Below are 18,089 nucleotides of genomic sequence, written 5' to 3'. Positions count from 1 at the left end.
GACTGGGATGTAGTTGATCCCTATCCAAATCTCACACCGATTAAGGTACAACCACGTTCCTTACGCCTCTTGAACAAATATGAATTCTACGCACTTGATTCCCTTAGCTGATATCACCCACAACTAAGAATTTCTACGACCCAAAGTCGAAGACCTATAAACAGATCTATCTCCCACAGATATGTCTATTCTTATTCGATTTTTCATCCGTCTTTTGATAAACCAAGGTGAACAAGAACTAATTCCCAAAGAAACAACCTAGAATAGCAATCATCTCACAATAACTTATCTATATGATGGTAGAAGAAGTTACCGCGGAATCATAAGAGTCTGAGACGAAGAACTTTTGTGATTACTATTTACATCTCACCTATCGGAGATAAATCTCGAGTGAATCTTAGAGAAGATAAAACTCAATGCGATAGAAAAAGTAAGATCAAAATATGCAACTACAGAGAAAATAGTTGGATCTGTCTTCACGAGTCCCAATGAAGTCTTTAAGTCGTTAACCTATAATAGTTTTAGGAAAAACCTAAGTTAAAGGAGAATCGGATTTAGTACGCCACTAGTAACACACATAAGTGTGGGTATTAGGTTTCCCAGTTGATAGAGTTTTCTTTTATATACTCTTGAAATCAGGGTTGCTTTCAATCAAAGCTAAGATAGCTTAGTAACAAAACAATTGATATTCACCGTTATATGAACTCCTGATTTAAGATTCAAGCTAAGTCTTCTTAGAAAATAAGCAATCAATCTCCACCGTTAGATGATCTTAACTTGTTAACCAAAAATGAAATATACTTTCATTTAGATATGGGTTACCGTACCTAAACGTGTATATTGAGTTGGCTTAATAATAGTTAACCGAAGTTATCAACATGAATACTTTTAACATAACCATATTCATCTAATACTTCTAGATCAAATATGATGATCAATCAATCATGAAAAATATTCAAATTATTGAGACTCATATGTGTCGTATTTTCTGCCTAAAGGTGATTTACGATGAAATATAGTCTTGTTTCTGAGTTTAAAATGTTATTGTTTTGCTTATTGGCATGCTATTTACTTGGTTTATGTTATAGCTGTTGAAAGTGATAATAAGCATGTGTGTGTTGTACGAATCTGAATTTCAATGAAATTGTGATTGTGGTTTATCATCATGTTTATTTCATGTGGTGTTTGAATACGAAATTCAGTGGGAGTGATGTTTGTAGGTTGTTTATCATCATTCTCTTATTCTTGTAAGGTTTTTATGCTTATAAAGTAGTCTCTAGTTTGAGATAAAGCATATTGTGGTTGAAGTCAATGAGAATATGATGTTTATGGATTTATCATCATGTTTGTTCCTTATTTTTGTAAGGTGTATATGCTCATAAAGTAATCTCTGGTAGGAGACATATGGTTCTCATTTGATATCATTAAATGTGTGAAAGTTCTTGGTCTCATTAGAATACGAGCATAGTGCTTAATTCGAGCAAGATAATTGTGATATCATTAAGGAGAAAAAGTGAGTGGCGTAAGAGCATATGTAGTGCTGCTTGTATGGCTTTAAGCTAAGCCAATAAAATTACAAGTGCAATTCAGTTGGCATAAGGCTAAGCCAAATGAAGTTTTCAAGTTCAGTTTGGTTTTGGTGTAAAGAAAAACCAATAAAATGTTTTTCTATTTTGAAAAATAAAATGTTTTACTTGAGAATAGTAGATTGTCTAGTTTTCTGATTGTAGAAATGGGTTACGCATCTTAAATGTGACGTATAGGTCTTTGTAGTCGAAGTCTAGCGTGCTATTTGACTTAAGTGTGCGCTACCATAAAATTTTGAAATTTTTTCTTGCTGAAAATTTTTGTTGCTTAACCAAGTGGGAGATGTCATACTTTTTATGGTTTGCGCAATAAATCATGTTTAGACTAAGCTAATGCATATTTATTATAAGCTAATACATGTTTAGTATAAGATAATATCTGTTCTGTTTAAAGCATGTTTATGGTTTAATCATGCACTTAAGTCTTGTTTAACGTTAATGCTAGATAAGGTTGAAACTAGCACGACATGGCTCTTGTCCGATGAGATGTCCAATGTAGCCATGAGGTGTCTTCCAACTCATGATGGAAAGGCTGTAGTGACATGTGGAAAGCATGACTAGGACTCACTTCTAACCTCATATGTTTTATAAAGAAAAATCAGTTTTTATCCATCATGAAGTGATGTGAGGAAATAGAAGTTGATAATAGGTCATGAAATTGTCTTTTGTGTGTTTCTATTTCCTTGTTCTCAACCTGATTATGTATGAGATATATATAGAGTTCTTGCTACATGTTATGTTGTTTTGTGTGTTGTTAAGTATGCTAATACCAAGTTCAAGGTCTGATTTCGGCATAAGGTTGTTTTCAAAAATATTTAGGTCTTAGTTGTAGTGTTAATGGAGCAGAAATTCCAACAGAAACAACTCTGATTACTAATGAAGGTGATGTTTCTGCAGACGAGTCCACAAATATTGTGCAAGAAGTTATCTCTTTTAGATATCCTACTCGTGCTTGCAAGCTTCCAACTCGATATGCTTATTCTACCAAGCATCCGATTTTTTATTTTGTATCTTGTTGTTTGAGGGTGAAAATGATTTCTGCTGATTTGGGTAATTTTGGGTGTGTGAGTGAGAAACGAGTTTAAACCCTAAACAATGTACTGCAAGGGAGTACTTTAGATTCAAGAGATCAATCTGTACAAATCCGGCCTAAACCAAGAAATGGCCGTTCCAGACTTGCTTCGGTCACAAAGTGAAGGAGAAGGGTTGGTTTTGGGGAGGGAAGCGAAGAGAGTGTTGAGACCAGAATAGTTGATTCTGGAAGAGTAGTTGTTTCACGACTTGCATTAGAAAGTGGGAAGCTAACAGATGGAAAGTTAGCAAATATTTTCTGACTGTTGTATCCTCCTGACCTGAACTTGTTGTTCGGTGGAAATAGGTAAGACCTTTTTATACAAGTCGAAGTGAAACGTCCTCTGGTCTCGTAAGAAATGGAAAACGGATGAGTAAATGGGAGGAGGTGGTAATCGGTAACGCCTGGAATTGATGTTCCATAAAAGAAAACATTTCACCATTACTCCCTGTATTTACTAACCGCCTCATCCTTATGACACTGTCTTATAACGGGCGTAGTGTACACGACACACTATAAACTGCCAAACCAATACCCAATGAGCATCCCCCAGTTTGTGAGATGTGTTGACGTCTCGAGTGTTTTCGTGGAAAACATGTAGCATGTTGTTGTTCGTCAAGTTGAGCTTGGGAGACTTGCCGGCTTGGTGGTGACCTTCGAGGAAAACATATAGCATGTTGTTGTTCTTGAGAGGAAGGGTAGCCGTTGATTATGGCAACCCTTCGTTTGGTAGCCAGTGGCATGAAAGCATGGACGGTACGGCTTTAATATGGCCTAGTTTAGGCGAGACCAAAAGTTAGGGTTTTGTCTTTGTTTGGGCGCGACCAAACTAGGGCTTGGCGTCGGGCCAAAGGTTGCCATACGTTAGGGAAGGCCGGCATGGTATGGCGCGACAAGGTGGTTGGCATGCCATTGGCACATGTGACATGACTGGCATGCCTTGGCGCGGTTTGGGCGTGGCTAAAACAAAAGTTTTGGCATTGTGCCAAAGGTTACCATGCGTTGGTTGGCGACCTTGAACGGCTAAAATTTGCATCTTAGATGGAAGGATGGCCGTTGATCGTCGCCAGCCTTTGTTTTGGTAACCGCATAGGGAAGGCCGGCATGGTATGGCGCGGCAAGGTGGCTGGCATGCCATTGGCACATGTGGCATGCCGACATGCCTTTGCGCGGTTTGGGCGTGACCAAAATTAGGGTTTTGGGCCAAAGGTTACCATGCGTTGGTTGGCGACCTTGGATGGCTAAGATTTGCATCTTAGATGGAATGATGGCCGTTGATGGTCGCAAGACTTTGTTTTGGTAACCGCATAGGGAAGGCCGACATGGTATGGAACGACAAGGTGGCTGGCATGCCATTGGCACATGTGGCATGGCCGGCATGCCTTGGCGCGGTTTGGGCGTGACCAAAACTAGGGTTTTGGTGTTGGGCCAAAGGTTACCATGTGTTGGTTGGCGACCTTGGACGGCTGAGATTTTTATCTAAGATGGATGGGTGGCCGTTGATTGTCGCGCGCCTTCGTTTTGGAAGAAGTGAAGGGAAGGACGACATGGCATGGCTTAGGCGCGGCAAGGTGGATGGCGCGGCATGCCATTGGCACATGTGGCATGGTCGGCATGCCTTGGCGTGGTTTAGGCGTTGGGACAAAGGTTACTATGCTTTGTTTGGCGACCTTGAACGGCTAAGATTTGCATCTAAGATGGAAGGGTGGCCTTTGATCATTGCACTCCTTAGTTTTGGTAGACGCATAGGGAAGGACGGCATGGTATGGAGCGGCAAGGTGGTTGGCATGCCATTGGCACATGTGGCATGGCATGCCTTGTTGCGGTTTGGCGTGGCCAAAAGTAGGGTTTGGGCAAAAGGTTACCAACCGTTGTTTTGCGACCTTGGACGGCTAAGATTTGCATCTAAGATGGAAGGGTGGCCGTTGATCGTCGCACACCTTCGTTTTGGTAGCCGCATAGGGAAAGCCGGCATGGTACGGCGCAACAAGGTTGTTGGCATGCCATTGACACATGTGGTGCGGCTGGCATGGCATGCCATTGGCGCAGTGGTGCGACTGACATGGTTTGCATTCTTTGGCGCGGAGGTGCGGCTAGCATGGAATGCAATTGGTGCAGTGGTGCGGCTGGCATGGTTGGCATGCCTTGGCGCGGAGGTGCGGCTGGCATGGCATGCCATTGGCACAGTGGTGTGGCTGGCATGGTTGGCATGCCATTGGCGCAATGGTGCGGATGGCATGGCATGCCATTGGCGCAGTGGTGCGGCTGGCATGGCATGCTTTGGCGTGTAGATGTGGATGGCATGGTTGGCATGCCTTGGCGCGGTGACGTGGCTGGCATGGTCTGCCATTGGCACAGTGGTGCGGCTGGCATGGTTGGCATGCCTTGGTGCGGTAGCATGAGAATTATGGTTTGGCATAGATGATGTCAGTCAGTGTTAAAGGTTCTTCCGTGGAACATGACCCATATAAAAAAAAGGTACCCCGGTAATTCTTACGTAGGCATGCTGATTGATTCAATTAATGTGCTAATAGTCATAGTGACATCATGTCAGATGTACAGTTTTACGATTTTGACCCTAAGATGAAAACCACCATCAACATTAAGTCCCCTGCTTAGCTGGGAACAAGAGCATTGTTGCGAGGTAAGCATAAAATGGTGACAGGCGAGGAGAAAAATCGAAATGGTAGGTCGTGAAAAGATGGTCAGAAAAGTCCTAATAACCTTTTTCGAGAGGTAAGGTGAGTTCATGATCCTCATGTTTGGCGGCCTTGCGTATATTCTATTTGTGGTGTAGACCGTGAAGTGGTGAGATGAAGATCATCAGCTTAGTCTGGCCATGTATCACCTTGGCTGGGTTAGGGAACATCATGACTCTGGCTTGGCGAGTTGTTGGTGTTGGCGCGGCAAGTCATGGCGTGGACGGCTTGGCATGGTGGGGCAAAGGCAAGGCGCGGTTTGGTGAGGCAAAGCATGTGGACGGCTTGGCGTGGTGGGGCCAAGGCATGGTGCGGACGGCTTGGCATGGTGGGTCCAAGGCAATGGCGCGGTTTGGTGAGGCAAAGCATGCGCGGACGGCTTGGCATGGTGATTTGTCTTTGCGGGCCCGGTTGCCTCTTTTCCTTAATTGACTCAAATAGGAAGTCATTTCCTTATTCAAACTCCAAAGTACTATGCCTATAAAAGGGGGCCGACCTCTCCTTTTAATTCACACCTTTATATTTTTTTTTATTCTGGCCATGTGGTAACAGTAAAGCGGACGAGCGAATCCCAAATATGTCTTCCAACACTTCCTCTTTAACTTGTTTTCTTGTGTTAGTGCAAACCCTAGATGTAGGCGTACCTTTTCATGAACTTGTAAAAATATTGTTCTTTTGGGTGTTGGTATGAATCCTAGCCGTAAGTATGCTTTGCATGAACTTGTAGTAACATTTAGGAGTGAATACCGTAGTAATGTTGGCCACCTCAATTACTGTGCAAAGTAGGCATGCATGAGCTAGTAACTGTCATTCCCTTCCCGTGAAAACCTAGCTCCTAGGGTTTCCTTCCTTTTCCTGGTGTGGTCGTGTGTATTGTTCCCATGGTGGGGAGCGCCTCCTTGTCCGGGCGCAAATTTCCTGCTGCAAGGTACGACCTTGGCATGAGGTGGTGATGCAGGGTCTGTCAGTCCCCATTTATTTGCTCATGCGCATTATGACTTTGCAACATATTGGTTTGCATCCAGGATGGATCTCTTGTGTCTGATAAAATAATTTCCATGCACTTTCCGTAATAATTTTTCTTCGTATTGTTCCATTTTAGTTATTTCGAAGGTGAAAGTAGCGTGAGAGAATTTCGTTAGGATGTCATTTGAGAAAAGTTCTGCCGTACTGAAAGATGTTGGAAATTCCAAGCCAAACATAGACGATGAGTTCTTTACAACATCCTCCACAATTAGGAAAAATCATCCCAAGTATGTGTCGATTCTTCTGACTGGTCCGGAAAGTGAAGGAGAGGCCCGGTCAGTTAGGCCTGGAGGTGTAATAAGGTTTTGTCTTCAGAGGAAAGAGTATTCTGCTTCTCTCATTGACTTTAAAATCTGTGTGAGTCGTTGCGTCCCTTTGAGAAATGGATGCGATTCATGATGAGCCAGGAATGTGTAAAAGCCAATTTGACCAAGGCGTAGATTATTGATGCTGTCGCGGCTTCCGCAGTGCTTCAAATTAGGAAAGATATTCCAGGCTTGGTTGCTTTTATTTCCAGATGGTGTCCGGACACTCACACGGCCATATGCAGGTGTGGTGAAATGACTATCTCTTTAGAGAGTGTGGTCGTCTTGCTGAACCTTCCCGTAATAGGAAAGATGTCAATTTGTCTGCAGATGAAGAAGAAATGCGCGCCGCTCTGGTTGCGAAATCAAAAGGATTCATTCGGGAAGAAAACGATACGAGGTGCTTCTATGGCCGGTGGGTGTCTCAATGGTTTCCTAATGATTTGGAGCCAAATCAGAAAAATAGTACACTTCATGTCGCAACGTTCTTGGATCTTTGGTTATCCAGAGATATTCTCGATGACGGCTCTGGTAAGAAGGAGATAAGACAGGAACTTATCAGGTTTGCCATAAAATTGGCAAAAGGTGTCGTTCTCCCTATTGGTGGCTTGTTTCTTGGTTCTCTATACACACATTTGGATCATCTGGTCACGGACATGTGCGCTTCAAATGGCTACATGAAAGTGGATTCGTATATTCATGTCGCCTTTCTCCAAGCGTGGCTGTGGGAGCACTTCGAAAGGTATGCTCCAAAACCGTTGGCCGTACTTCTTGAGTCTTGGGGTGGTTCTAGGATACTGCGCTGGTCGAATAGGCGCCCAAAGATTGGTTTGAACCTGGTTGGATTCCTTGACAACTCTCACACGGTCAATTTTCGTCCATGGGCTCCGGTGCATGCGTCAATAACTCAGACCAATACCTTTGCTCATGCTCCGAGCATGTCTTTGTCTTTTGATAAAGAGGATATGAGTGTTGGAGAGATGGTGTTCATGCGAAGCTGCACGCCCGGTCATGTGCCATCTTTCTTTCGAGAATCTTGCAAAGAAGTTTCATACAATATCGATAGGGCGGCTCGGCATATGGGTTTTGACCAAGGGGTCTGGTGGGCCCGGAGATGCGTATAAAATTGAGCGAAATGAAACGCGGGCCTACAGTAATACCGCAAGTGCACGGTCGTCAGTTGTAGCTCGTGCAAGTACGGGTCGATCCACAGAGACTGAGTGTGTTTTGTAGTGTTTAGCTATTTGGGCTCTAGAATGCTATTGTTGGGCTTTGAATACCCTTTGAGTAAATTGGGTCTAGTGGGTTTGTTTTTAAAAATGAAATGAACTGAGCTTGGGCTCAGTTGGTCTTGAAGTGCACTAGGCTTTGGGCCTTTAATTGAGTTCAGGCTTTTGGATTAAACCCACAGTTGACTGAATTGGGCTTTGAGCCTTAACCTAAACTGTGGCTGGGCCTTAATGAACTGGGCTTCAGTTTGTACAAACAATGGACAGTGGGCTTCAATGTAACAGTGAATTGGGTCTTAGGCCTTAATGATGATCTGGGCCTTGAGCCTTTAGCTTGAGCTAGGATTTGAAGAGGAAGCAGCAGCAGCAGTGCAAAGAGGAAGGAAAGCAGGCAGCTGCAGTAGCAAAGCTGGAGAAAACAGCAGCAGCAACAGGGTTGCAGCAGCAGCAGCACAAGGCAAAGAAAGCAGCAGCAGCAGCACAACAGCTGCACAAGCAGTGGAAGGGAGGCAACAGGGTTGCAGGGCAGTGGAAGCAGACAGCTGCAGTAGCAAAGAAAAGAAAGCAGCAGCAGCAGAACAAGGCAGTGAAGGAAAGACAATGAAGACAATGAAGAAAACAAGCAGAGAACAATGCAAATGAACCAAGGCCTAAGCCAAGGGCAGGGGAGATAGGAAGCTAACAAAGCAAATCTAAGGCATTCATCTAGAGTGGGAAGAGAACCAGCTTGCTCACAGTCACTAGTGAGCACTAGTTTCTCCCCACTGCTCAATCAACTCAATGCACTGAGATTTCTAGCCTAACATTCCACTAAACTAACATTACATGGAACACAAACATCAACAGGAACAACACACATTAACAGGACACATGTAAACAACATTTAACAGGAACAACACATCTCTTGATTATAGCACATGTAAACAAAATCAACATTAACAGCACACATTTAACAGGAATTGATTGGAAACTGAAATTGAATGGAAAGAGTTAAGCATACAAATGGAATGGAAAGAGAATTAGCTTGCTATGAGCACTAATTTCTCCCATTACTCAATCAAATCAGTGCTTCAAAGGTTTTAACTTATCATTCCATTACTCAACAGTGAACAACAACTAACAGTGAACTAAAGAGGGATAAAATACTAACATTAACAAAGAACCTAGAGAATTAACAGTCACACTAACACAATACTAACAGTGAATTAAAATTAAAACACAAATTGCAATAAAAAGTGACAGAATTTAACAGAACTTGAAATTAAAATTGACCCCCCTAAATTGAAATTTAATTGAAATTTAAGAACTGAAATTAAACCTAAACTAACCCAATTTTGGGGGAATCTCGGCTAGCCCAAGAACACCCTTTAACATCCTACAGCACTTCCCTTTTATAGCTTACAACAGATTACAAAATTTCACCAAACCCTAAATTGCAAACCCTAACTTTTGGGGAAAATCAAATTCGACATACCCATGTGTGAATTCTGCTCGACCCATGCCCTGTTGATGTTCTACTGCTCCTCCTCTAGCTCTTGTTGCGCTGTTGGCCTAGCCCTAGACGTCTGTGAACCCTAGCTTCTCTCACTGTCGAGTTTGCAGCATCAGGACTCGATGCTACAGACGAGAAAGGGAGAGACAAGGGTGGTGATTGACTCCTGCGTTTGTCGGGGGAAGGTGGTAGTGGTGGTGTTCGAGGTGGAGATGGAAGAGATGGTGGTGATGGAGTTGCAGAGCTCTGCAAATTTTTGGGAAGAAGGGGAAGAACTCGATAGAAATGGGATTAGGGTCTGTTTGTTTGGGGTGTAGGTGTTCGGTTGCTAGGGTGTGAAGCAGGTGCAGCGGAGTTTGATGATCTGCGACAAGGAGCGATGGATGGGAAGATGGTAGGTGGATCCAACGGCGATACGGAGGTAAGCGTGGAGCGACCGTCGGATGAAGGGATGTAGAAAAACGGACGACCCAAGATGGAGATGGGCGTTGCGATGTAAAGCGGGGGCTTCGGAGTTTGATGTGCGATGATGGAGCGACCGTAGGATGCTGAGAAGCTTCGATCTGACGGCTGAAATCCGAGACGGGCTTGGATAGTGGAAATGTGTTTGAGTAAGGGTTTTGGCCTTGGGTATGCCAAGCCCATATCTTCTTTAAGGACAATTCTTCTTCTTCAAGCCCACTCTAGCCTTTTGGTCTTGTGCACAACATTCTTCGCGGCTTCCTTGTGTAATTCCTCCCGGCTTTTCACCACTCTTCAGCTCTTTTCCGCTCCGCAAGTTATCCAGACTTTATTTATTACCTAAAAATGCAAAATTAAGTAAGAAAAATATTTATTCTTGAAAACAATGAAAACAGAATATGGGATAAAATGTAGAATTAATGCACAAAAGATGAGTTAAATGCCAACAAAAAGGGATAAATATATACAATATTTGGCACTCATCAAATACCCCCAAACCTGAATTTTACTTGTCCTCAAGTAAAACAAAACTAAGGAAATCCTAACTATACCACTGTCGCTGGTCTCTCGAATGCATTTAGCGTATGCACTAAGCCTTTTAAACCACTAAGTGTCCCTAGTGGACGAGTTGAAGTCTCGTGAAGGTTTACCAGACGTACCTACAAACCTAAGGACAAAATATAAGCTCAGATTCCATCAAATGTGACATGTGCAACAGTTAAGCTCACAGCAAAATGGAGATGTCAATCTAGCTATCAAAGGCACAATCCTAGCACTGATAACAAAAAAAGACATGTGATAAGAGTGTAAAGTGTATCTACACATGTGTAAAGAAAGATCTGAAGTTATGACTACTAATCACCAAGAGATAGTTTCTCAGGCTAAGAACTGAGGTCGAAATCTAGCTAGCTGTCCGGACTTTACGAGAATTGTGAATGAGTTGGAGGTATTTCACAATTACTCGCGTTGTACATCAATGGCATACACCCTCCTTGCTTATTACAATGAAACAACAAAATGACTCTTTACATGACTCTTATTTACATTGACTATTCTCTTTTATTTTTGGAACAAGAGATGATGGAATTGATAAATACTTGATTTTTTGTATTTTTTTCTTTTTTTTCTTTTTTTTTTTTTTTTTTTTTTTTTTTTTTTTTTTAACAAAGAAACACTTTTGACACATAACAAAAGAAACAAAAGATTACATGACACTTTGCAAGAGGTAGCCCTTTTTGATGCACCCAGTTAAATTCGATGGTTGTCTTTCTTAATGTAACCTCCACCTTCTATCCCAACCAACCAAAGAACAAGCTAGTCAAGTTTCGTTCAGTATTCTAAAGTGATTGGCAATCGTAACTTCCTATCAAACACCTTGAAGATCGAGGCCATACATGTATTGGTAGATCGTGCGCGTGCAAATTTCTTATCACTATGTGAATTGTGCTAGAATCAGGGTGCCTAAATATCTAGACTAAGACTCCTAATAATACATATTTGCACAAGAGTCAACATTTCAAGGTAAATGAGCTCCATTTTTATGATTTTTCATTTTTTTTTTTTTTTGAATTTTGATTTTTCAATTTTTTTTGGAATTTTTCAATTTTTTCAAAAAGAAGAAGGAGTTCGTTTTCAATTATGGCAAATTATCGTGGTATCTACTCTATACCCCCAAACCTAAACTAAACATTGTCCTCAATGTTTCAAAATATGGAAAGAATTAAAATGCAACATATGGAAAGGGACATGCTGAGTAGAGTAAAAGGAGAGAGAATACCCGATTTCGGCGAAAGCAGAATTAAAACTCCGTTATTCAAGGCAAAAATCCAACATATTTCAGCCGAGATCATATTGGATTAGCAAAATATATACAAAAGGAACAAAAGGGTTTTTAAGAAATTTTATCTACTGGATTATATACAAAAAATTCACCATACACCAAAAGTCTAAAGAGTTGAGGATCAACCCAAAAGAAAAAGTGTAGAGACATAGAAAGTTTCAAAACACTAAAATTGGACTTAAATGGAGTGAGAGTGAAAAACCGAATGAATCACCCCTAAACCTAAATTTTTCAACAGGTTTACTTTTAAGCACAAAATCTTTTAATTTTAGGGGTTCAGGATTCAAAAGGTCTAACTCATAATGGACTGTTTTCGGGATGGGCAAAGAAATGCATTCCAACTGTGGCTCTTTAAAAGTGTTATATTTTGAAGCAAAATAGTCCAAGAGGACTTGGGAGCACACAGTTCCAATCCTAGATTAGGAATTTTCAGAAAAATCGGTTTGACAATATGGGTACAAACCAAATCTAGGTTGGGTGGAAGGCCATCAGATTGTGACTTAGGTAGAAGAATAGGCATATCATTATCAATCAAATCAAAATCTCCTAACTCATCTACACATGTCACATCATGCTCACAATCATCAATCAAATTGGCAAGATCACAATCAGAATATCAACATCATCAACAGATTGATTCTCGTGTATCGGCACATCAGGGGAAACATCACATGGAATACTAGAAGAAATATCATGCATTAAGGTCGGGGCAGAGAAGCCTAATGTATTTGAACCCAAAGGTTCCATAACATTTTCAGTATAGACATGTTCTTCTAACATAACATCATAATCATCATCATCATCATGATAGGGATTTTGCAATCTAGGATAATTTTCAATCCTAAGGTCGGAGCTATTACAAGAATAAAACTCTAATTCATGGGGGTGACTCATATCATGTGGTGTTGTTCCTGTTTCCCTAACGGATTCCCATTGATGGGTTTTCTCTGCAATCTCGGCTAAAAAATTCCATGCATCATCCACAGATTTATCAATAAACTCACCATTACACATAGACTCAACCATGGTTCGAGATTTAAAGTCTAGTCCCTCATAGAGGATGACGACAAGTCTCCACTTCTCAAATCCATGGTGCGGACATTCGCTCAACAAATCATTAAAACGTTCAAAATAGTGAAAAACAGTTTCTCATCAATTGGACAAAACAATTGATACTTTGACGAATAGCGATGGTCCTATGATGTGGAAAGAATTTTTTGAAAAATAGATCTGTGAGTTGGTCCCAAGTGTTGATTGATTGTGGTCTCAAACCGTAAAACCATGTTTTGGCCCTTTCCTTTAAAGAAAATGTAAACAAACGCAATTTCAGAGAGTCTTCGGACATATGATCAGGTTGCATAGTCCGACAAATTTGTTCAAACTCTCTTACATGAGTATAGGGGTTCTCAGAATCGAACCCTCGAAATATAGGAAGTATTTGTATCATGCTTGCATTTATTTTAAAAGGGTTATTGGTTTGAGGTAATACAATACATGATAATGGAATTTTTATTGACGGATACATGTATTCATGGAGAGCACGAGGTTGGCCCATTTGAAAAGACACAAAGCCCACTATTTGGTTTTAATGGGTTTTCAAAAATTTGGTTTTTTGGGTTTGGATTTTTGGGAAAATTTGGTTTTGGTGGGAATTTGAAAATTTGGTTTAAATGGGAGTAAAATTTGGTTTAAATGGGAGCAAAAGAAAATTTTTTTTTTTTTTTTTTTTTTTTTTTTTTTTTTTAAAAAAGAAAATAAAATTTGGTTTTTGAATGGGAGCAAGCCCACTGTTGTTTTGTGTTTGCTTTGGCTCCGCTTGGTTGAAAACTTTTGGTGGAACTGAGTCCAAAATCTCGGCCTAGAATTTGGGTACTCGGCCCACTAACGAGTTCAACTAGCGTGATCGGTTACAAGCTCAGCTGGGTTTAAAAACCCAGAATACAAAATACAAGTCCAAATTAAACAAGCTCACAAAAATTAAATACAAGCCCACAAATTAAACAAACAAGCCCACAAATAAATTATTACAAACCCAACAGAAAATAAGAGAAGCCCAAAAATTGGCTTTAATATTACAAGCCCACAATTAAAAAATTGGAAGCCCACAATTCGGGTTCTCTTAAATGGGTTACCTTTTAAGCACAGCCCAGCTGCTCTGATATTGTTGCAAAAACCCAGTTGGGTTTGGTTCTTTTCCTTGGTGGCGTCCCAGCAGAGGAAAAACAGGTTCAGAACAGCAGGTCCAACAGCAAATGAAGTGAAGCAGATGCAGATGCAAATGCTATGCAGTGAAATGCAAAAATAGCTAATAAAACACAAGAAAAACACCTCCCCGGCAGCGGCGCCAAAAACTTGGTGGGCCCGGAGATGCGTATAAATTGAGCGAAATGAAACGCGGGCCTACAGTAATACCGCAAGTGCACGGTCGTCAGTTGTAGCTCGTGCAAGTACGGGTCGATCCACAGAGACTGAGTGTGTTTTGTAGTGTTTAGCTATTTGGGCTCTAGAATGCTATTGTTGGGCTTTGAATACCCTTTGAGTAAATTGGGTCTAGTGGGTTTGTTTTTAAAATGAAATGAACTGAGCTTGGGCTCAGTTGGTCTTGAAGTGCACTAGGCTTTGGGCCTTTAATTGAGTTCAGGCTTTTGGATTAAACCCACAGTTGACTGAATTGGGCTTTGAGCCTTAACCTAAACTGTGGCTGGGCCTTAATGAACTGGGCTTCAGTTTGTACAAACAATGGACAGTGGGCTTCAATGTAACAGTGAATTGGGTCTTAGGCCTTAATGATGATCTGGGCCTTGAGCCTTTAGCTTGAGCTAGGATTTGAAGAGGAAGCAGCAGCAGCAGTGCAAAGAGGAAGGAAAGCAGGCAGCTGCAGTAGCAAAGCTGGAGAAAACAGCAGCAGCAACAGGGTTGCAGCAGCAGCAGCACAAGGCAAAGAAAGCAGCAGCAGCAGCACAACAGCTGCACAAGCAGTGGAAGGGAGGCAACAGGGTTGCAGGGCAGTGGAAGCAGACAGCTGCAGTAGCAAAGAAAAGAAAGCAGCAGCAGCAGAACAAGGCAGTGAAGGAAAGACAATGAAGACAATGAAAACAAGCAAGAACAATGCAAATGAACCAAGGCCTAAGCCAAGGGCAGGGGAGATAGGAAGCTAACAAAGCAAATCTAAGGCATTCATCTAGAGTGGGAAGAGAACCAGCTTGCTCACAGTCACTAGTGAGCACTAGTTTCTCCCCACTGCTCAATCAACTCAATGCACTGAGATTTCTAGCCTAACATTCCACTAAACTAACATTACATGGAACACAAACATCAACAGGAACAACACACATTAACAGGACACATGTAAACAACATTTAACAGGAACAACACATCTCTTGATTATAGCACATGTAAACAAAATCAACATTAACAGCACACATTTAACAGGAATTGATTGGAAACTGAAATTGAATGGAAAGAGTTAAGCATACAAATGGAATGGAAAGAGAATTAGCTTGCTATGAGCACTAATTTCTCCCATTACTCAATCAAATCAGTGCTTCAAAGGTTTTAACTTATCATTCCATTACTCAACAGTGAACAACAACTAACAGTGAACTAAAGAGGGATAAAATACTAACATTAACAAAGAACCTAGAGAATTAACAGTCACACTAACACAATACTAACAGTGAATTAAAATTAAAACACAAATTGCAATAAAAAGTGACAGAATTTAACAGAACTTGAAATTAAAATTGACCCCCCTAAATTGAAATTTAATTGAAATTTAAGAACTGAAATTAAACCTAAACTAACCCAATTTTGGGGGAATCTCGGCTAGCCCAAGAACACCCTTTAACATCCTACAGCACTTCCCTTTTATAGCTTACAACAGATTACAAAATTTCACCAAACCCTAAATTGCAAACCCTAACTTTTGGGGAAAATCAAATTCGACATACCCATGTGTGAATTCTGCTCGACCCATGCCCTGTTGATGTTCTACTGCTCCTCCTCTAGCTCTTGTTGCGCTGTTGGCCTAGCCCTAGACGTCTGTGAACCCTAGCTTCTCTCACTGTCGAGTTTGCAGCATCAGGACTCGATGCTACAGACGAGAAAGGGAGAGACAAGGGTGGTGATTGACTCCTGCGTTTGTCGGGGGAAGGTGGTAGTGGTGGTGTTCGAGGTGGAGATGGAAGAGATGGTGGTGATGGAGTTGCAGAGCTCTGCAAATTTTTGGGAAGAAGGGGAAGAACTCGATAGAAATGGGATTAGGGTCTGTTTGTTTGGGGTGTAGGTGTTCGGTTGCTAGGGTGTGAAGCAGGTGCAGCGGAGTTTGATGATCTGCGACAAGGAGCGATGGATGGGAAGATGGTAGGTGGATCCAACGGCGATACGGAGGTAAGCGTGGAGCGACCGTCGGATGAAGGGATGTAGAAAAACGGACGACCCAAGATGGAGATGGGCGTTGCGATGTAAAGCGGGGGCTTCGGAGTTTGATGTGCGATGATGGAGCGACCGTAGGATGCTGAGAAGCTTCGATCTGACGGCTGAAATCCGAGACGGGCTTGGATAGTGGAAATGTGTTTGAGTAAGGGTTTTGGGCCTTGGGTATGCCAAGCCCATATCTTCTTTAAGGACAATTCTTCTTCTTCAAGCCCACTCTAGCCTTTTGGTCTTGTGCACAACATTCTTCGCGGCTTCCTTGTGTAATTCCTCCCGGCTTTTCACCACTCTTCAGCTCTTTTCCGCTCCACAAGTTATCCAGACTTTATTTATTACCTAAAAATGCAAAATTAAGTAAGAAAAATATTTATTCTTGAAAACAATGAAAATACAGAATATGGGATAAAATGTAGAATTAATGCACAAAAGATGAGTTAAATGCCAACAAAAAGGGATAAATATATACAATATTTGGCACTCATCAGGGTCCCACTCGTTCGTCATCCGGTTGTTCCAGAAGACTCGTTGCCAACTGTTCTCGATGTTAGTATTCTTGTGTCGGGTAGAAGTCTCCCTTTTTCCGCTCGCGGAACGAAATCCATCAACAACCTCCAAATATAACATATTTTGGCAGGATGAGTTTCTCGCTATCCATGGATTCGTGAATGATGTGGTAGAAAACCGTCGCGGTAAGTCTTCTCCTGCGATTTTAGAGGAGAACCCACTGCTGAGGGATCCTTCTTCGACCAAGCGAAAATCTGTTAGCCCGAATGAAGATAGTCCCCAAGTGAAGGAGCGAAGGTCTAAAAGCCATGCAGACGGTTCCCAGTCATATTCGACAGCCCTACCGACTTTCAGTTCGTCTAATATGCGGGTACGTATGCCTTTCCTCTTGATTTTAGTTGAATCGCGTATATCCTTGTTTCTTTTCTGAGTATCAATGCTTGTATCTTACCCAGGGTCTCAGCAGTGTTAACACATTTACCAAACTTGCAAGTAGTCAGAAAACATCGTTTCTCGAGACGGGGGGTGGCGGTGCTGAGCCTATCCATGGTGACGGGGAACCCGAGAAGGATGAAAGTTCAGAGTCCAGTGATGGCGAGAGTAGTTCTTCCGACAGCAGTGCTGAATCTTCTTCTAGTCGGTCTGAAAGCGAATCAGTGAGTCTCCCACATGTTTTTTCTTCTTTCCTATCTTCCTTTATCTTTGGAAAATATCTAATCCGTGATATCATAGAGGGAAGTCGTTTCTGAAGATGGCCCCGAGACAGAGACTGGCGGAGATACAACTTTGTCTCCAACTGTGACAGCCGCACCAGACGACCTTGAAATGGATGTTGATCGAGATGAAAACGTCGTTGTGACTCCTACAATGGAGAGTACTCCATAGGCCGCAGGTGCAATTGTCATTAGGAATCCTTTTCCGGTTGCTGATGCAGTCGCGGGAGCCACTTTCATCCCTCCATATCTGGTTCCTCATCCGGATCATGTGTTGATTGGGGGATTTAGCGTGCCATCCAAACACGCGGCGCTATACACCAGGATATGGGAAATCTACGGACATATTTCCACGACCAATAAAATTACTAGTCGATTTGCGTTGGTTAAGTGTGTGGAGGAAGCTTTGTATTCGATTGACGACATGTGCAATGTGACTGGTAATACTGTTTCTGAGGATGTAGTCTCGAGATGGAGGTTCCATCTTGACACGTGTGTCAACTTCGAGTTCAATGTTCCTTGTTCGTTGAAGGTTTCTCTGAGGTTGCAAAGTTGCTTGCCTAAACAGTCGAAGGTCCTTCTGCGGATATGGTGAAGAAGCGGGAAAAGGAAGTCGAAAAGTTGTCCAGGAAGCTGAAGTTGAAGAAGGCGGCTTTCCAAAGCACGAAAGAGGCTTTTTCCAAGAAGAGCAAGCCATTGTTGAAAAAATTTCCTTGAACGCATTTCT

This window comes from Papaver somniferum, chromosome 3, assembly GCF_003573695.1.
Source record: "Papaver somniferum cultivar HN1 chromosome 3, ASM357369v1, whole genome shotgun sequence".
In the NCBI taxonomy this organism is placed as follows: Eukaryota; Viridiplantae; Streptophyta; class Magnoliopsida; order Ranunculales; family Papaveraceae; genus Papaver; species Papaver somniferum.
Note: the sequence above shows the minus strand (reverse complement) of the source record.